Consider the following 5,525-nt stretch of genomic DNA (forward strand, 5'->3'; position numbering starts at 1 on the left):
GAGAGGTTGGACCATTTGCAAACCCAACAACAAAGCAAAAACAACCCAAGCCCCCCAAAACCCTAACAACAATTAATGGCCCCCAATTTTTTTTATCTTTGCTGTTATTGCTGGTATGAGATGAAATCTCATTGTTGTTTTGATTTGTATCTCTCTAGTGGCTAGTGATCGTGAACATTTCTTCATGTGTTTGTTCTTCCATCTTCTTTTGATGCTTTTGGCATCATTCAATATTTTGCTCATAGAATCCTACACTATTACATGAATTTTTTTTCTTCAGTTCTTTCATCTTGTTCCCTTTTGGTTTTCTAACTCCAAGTCTCTGCATATTTCATTATAATATTTGACATTGTGTTCTCAAGCTGTCCTTTGAAATTTTCTGTTCAGATCTTTTACGCCCTCATTTGTTTTAGCATTTCCATGCTGGAGAGCAAGTTTCAGTGTCTCTTCTAACATCAATTTTAGTCTTTTCCTTCTTGCTTGTCTTCTTAATGACTTTTAGCTTACTTGTATAGCATTCCACAGTTCTTCGGGACTTTGGTCATTAGTGTCTAATGCATCAAATGTGTTCTTCAGATGATTTCTAATTTCAGGTAGCATATGTTTAAGGTCAAATTTTAGCATTTATGAACTTGTTTTAATTTTCTTCAGCTTCAGCCTGAACTTGCATATGAGCGGTTAATGATTTGGGCTGATAGTATGGAGCTTTTCCACCTTCTTTTCCCACGGATGTTGTCAGTTTGATTTCTGTGTATGCCATCTGGTGGGGTTCATGTGTATAGTCATCTTTTATGTTGTTTTGAAAAGGTATATGATGCTATCTCCAGGGCTATATTTTCCAGCTACTGATCCTTCTTCTTTGTTTCCAACCTTTGCATTCCTATCACCAGTAATTATCAATACAGCTTGATTATGTGTTTGATCAGTTTCAGACTAAAGAAGTTAGTAGAACTCTTCAATTTAATCATCACTGGCTTTAGTGGTTGGTGCGTAAATTTGAAAACTATTGGTGTTAACTGATTTTCCTTTTAGTCATATGGATATTAGTCTAGCACAGACAGATCTTGAAATGTTCTTTTCGGTGATGAATGTGATGCCATTTCTCTTCAATTTGTCATTACCAGCATAGAAAACCTTATGATTGTCAGATTAAAAATGGTCAATACCATTCCATTTCAGTTCACTAATGTCTAGGGTATCTATCTTTATGCAGTCTATTTCATTTTTGACAACTTCCAATTTTCATAAATTTATATTTCATACATTCCATGTTCTGATTATTAATAGATGTTTGCAGCTGTTTCTCCTCATTTTGAGTTGTGTCCCATCAGCAAATGAAGGTCCTGAAAGCTTTACTCCATTTGCGTTATCATGGCCAACTCTACTTTGAGGAGGCAGCTCTTCCCCAGTCATATTTTGCGTGTTTTTCAACCTGAGATGCTCGTCTTCTGGCATGATACCCGACAATATTCTATTGCTCATCATGATGTTTTCATGTTTGACTACTTTATCCGACTCCACGATACACACACATAAGAGGAAAAAGAGCATAATGCTAATTAAGCTATCCTGGTGTGGCACCGCAGGGTAGTGTACTGGACTGTAAGATCAGTCTGAATTGCAAGGTTGGCAGCTCAAACCCACCAGTCGCTCCTCAGGAACCCTATACAGGGTCACTATGGGTCAGAAACAACTTGATGGCACTTAACAACAATAACATAATTTCTTTTGACTCCTGGTGTGGTGCTGTAGGACCAGCACTGGATTGCTAACCAATCACAAGGTCGGCAGATCAAACCCACCAGCCACTCCTCAGAAACCCTATACAGGGTCACTGTGAATCAGAATTGACTTGATAGCACTTAACAACAACAATATCACTTGTTTGTTGCTGTTTAACATTTCATTGTGAATTGGGTGAAGGTTTGCAGAACAAATTCGTTTCCCATTCAACAATTTATACACATCTTGTTGCATGTTAACCACTATAACTCCCATAATGTACCATCACTCTACCCACTTCTTCCAGGTGTTTCCCATTCCCATTCCTTCTTTCCTAACCCTTCCTGCCTTTTGAATTTTGTCCTTGGCAAGTGATGCCCTTGAAGCCCTATACAGGGTTGCTGTGACTCGCAACCGACTCCATGGCACACAACCACCACCACCCAGGGCAATAGTTTCAGGAATTTATCAAGCCTTCATGACTTCAGAAAATCTGGAATCCATGAAACTTTGACATTCTGCTTTGCATTTCTTCTCTTTTGATCAGGATTTTTCTATAGAATCTTTGATCAAAATGTTCTCTAATGGCAGCAGGGTATATCCAGTTCTGTTCTACTGGCAAAGGAAGCAGTTGTTCATGGAGGCAATTAGCCACATTCCATTTTGTCCTCCTATTCCTGACTTCTGTTCCTATTCTTGACTCCTATTCCTGACTTCCTCTGTTGCTCCAGAAAAATAGAGGACCGTTTGTGTTTTGAATGGCTGCTTGTTGTTGTGAAGTGCCACGGGGTCAGTTCTGACACAAAGTGACCCTGGATAGAGTTTCTGAGGCTGTAAATCTCTATGGAAGCAGAAGGCCTCATCTTTCTCCTGCGGAGTAGCTGATGCATTAAAACCACTGACTCCGTGGTTAACTACCCAACCCATAACCGTCTACACCACCAGGGCTTCAAATGGCTGCTTAAAGCCAGAAATTCTTGATAGTCTTATATTTCGTAGGATATAAAACACACCAATTGGTGGTGTTCACCTATTGTCCTTTTCCAGATGGGATTGTTTATAACGATCTTGTTTACTCTCCATTATTTTGCCTCTAAGTATTTGGGACTGGTTCTCTTTTTTTTTCTGTTGCTGTTATGGTAGTAGCAGGCCATTGAGTTGATTCAGAGTCATAATCACTGTATATGGCAGAGTAGAGCCACCCATAGGGTTGTAACCTTTATGGGAGCAGATCACTAGGTCTTTTATGCCAGGAAGCAGCTGGTAGGTTTGAATTGTGGGTCAACCTTTCAGTTGGCAGCCAAGCACTTTGTCCATTGTGCCACCTGGTTTTTCATTATCTTCAGCAGTGTTTCCCAAACTTTTTGGTCTCAGGACCCCTTATATTCATAAACTTTTTGAGGACCCCAAAGAGCTGTTGATTATGTTGCATCATTTGATTTATCATATTAGAAATTAATGTTTAGAAAATTATAAAAATTATTAATGTATTTTAAAATAATTATAATGCATTAATGCTAACATAAATAGCACATTCTAATTCTGGGGAGGTCAGTGGGTGGAAGTGGGGCAATGGAGAGAGGGAAGAGAATCGCAGGGCTCTGGGGAGCCAAGGCAGAGGGTGGGGGTGTTCCCTAAGCAGTTGGTAAGTAGCACCTGATTACTCCCACCACTCACAACTCTCCTGGACTCAGCTTTCCTGGGGAGGGGAGGTCTGCCATACCGAAACTGGGGGAGGGGCAAGGTCACATTCAACTACTGTTCTGACTCTTGTGTAATACTGATTTCCATTGACAACCTGCTCTTTAGAACTTAACCATGTCGAACATTGAGGATTGGGTGTAAGTACATTTTGCAAATTGAAAAAAAATTAGATGAATGTCACTGTTTTACATTTTTGTAAATTCCATTTAACAGCTGGCTTCATAGAAGCACAAATTTTATCACTGGCCACAATATTTTCAATTGTTTTGCTCAAAGTGACAGACTTACTTTGTTCATTTTAGATAAAATATCTTGGGGGTGGGGGAGCAAGATACATTAGCATACTTATAGTATTTCTTTCAAGTAAAAATGGTGTTTCATACAAAAGCAGCTAGTTCAGCTTGCAACTCAAACAATTACACATGTGCTTTTCCTTAGGAAACCATGGTGCATCACTAAGCAGCAGAATATTTCCCATTCTGTCAAACAAAATATTTTTAAAATGTATGCTTAAGGGATCACCATCAATCTGTCAGTTTGTAATATTGTGGGTGGTTTATGCGTTAGTGTAATGCTGGAAGCTATACCATTGATATTTTAAATATCAGCAGGATAACCTGTGGTGGATAGGTTTCAGCGAAGCTTCAGACCTTGACAGACTAGAAGAAAGACAGATTTCTTCTGAATGTTTAGCCACTGAAAACCTTGTGAATAGCAGTGGAACATTGTCAGATGAAGTACCCAAAAATGAGAACATTATGAATAGCAATAGAGCATTGTCAGATAGAGTCCTGGAAGATGAGCATCTTAGGTGGAAAGGCACTTAGAAGATGATTGAAGAAGAGCTGACTTCTCAAAGTAGAGTTGACTGTGATAACGCAAATGGAATAAACCTTCCAGGACCTTCTTCATTTGCTGATGGGGCATAACTCAAAAGGAGAAGTAATAACTGCAAACTTCTGTTAATAGCTCTTTCCAGCCAGCACCAAGAAATGGACATCTCGCAGGACAACTGGCACAAATGCCACAAGACAGGGGGCAAGAGAAAGAAAGCCCTACCACAACAAGCGGTGGTATGAGCTGGGACACCCGGTGGCCAACACTAAGATCAGATCGGCCGCCAGCGCATACACACAGTATGTGTAAGAGGAGACAATCAGAAGGACCGGGCCCTGAGGCTGGATGTGGGGAACTTCCCCTGGGGTTCTGAGTGTTGTACCTGGAAAACAGGCATCATCGATGTTGTCTACAATGTGTCCAATAATGAGCTGGTCCGCACCAAGACCCTAGTGAAGAACTGCATCGTGCTCATTGACAGCACACCGTACTGGCAGTGGTACGAGTCCCACTATGCACTGCCTCTGGGTCGCAAGAAGGGAGCCAAACTCACTCCTGAAGAGGAAGAGTTATGAAACAAAAAGCGATCAAAGAAAATTCAGAAAAAATATGATGAAAGGAAAAAGAATGCAAAAATCAACAGTCTTTTGGAGGAGCAGTTCCAGCAAGGCCAGCTTGTTGCATGTATCACTTCAAGACCAGGCCAGTGTGACCCAGCAGATGGCTATGTTCTAGAGGGCAAGGAGCTGGAGTTCTAGCTGAGGAAAATCAAGGCTTGGAAAGGCAAATAAAGTCACTCCCTCACATCCAGAACATGTATTAAAGGTGTTTATTCTAAAAAAAAAAAATTCTATTAATAACCAGAGCATGGAATGTATGAAATATGAATCTAAGAAAATTGGAAGTTGTCAAAAATTAAATAGAATGCATAAAGATCAATATTTTAGCCATTGTTGTGGTTAAGTGTCCTCGAGTCAGTTCCAGCTCATAGTGACACTATATAGGTTTCTAAGGAACAGCTGGTGAGCTTGAACCATCAATCTTGCAGTTCAAACTGACTTGCAGTCCAGCACATTAACCCACAACACCACACCAGGACTCCTAGTCATTGATGAGTGGAAATGGACTGGTATTGGCCATTTTGAATCTGACAATCTTAAGGTTTAGTATGCCAGAAATGGCAAATGGAAGATGAATGGCATAGCATTCATCTGTGATAGGATAATATCCATACACCTACAAGGAAGACTGGAGTCCTGGTG

The 5,525-nt window shown here is 40.2% G+C and overlaps 1 pseudogene; it reads left to right on the forward strand.

The window, feature by feature from the left end:
* The first annotated feature begins 4,418 nt into the window (after positions 1-4,418).
* Positions 4,419-5,054, forward strand: LOC102831086 (annotated as a pseudogene).
* Positions 5,055-5,525: the final 471 nt, after the last annotated feature.

This window comes from Chrysochloris asiatica, unplaced genomic scaffold (genome assembly GCF_000296735.1).
Source record: "Chrysochloris asiatica unplaced genomic scaffold, ChrAsi1.0 scaffold00047, whole genome shotgun sequence".
Lineage (NCBI taxonomy): Eukaryota > Metazoa > Chordata > Mammalia > Afrosoricida > Chrysochloridae > Chrysochloris > Chrysochloris asiatica.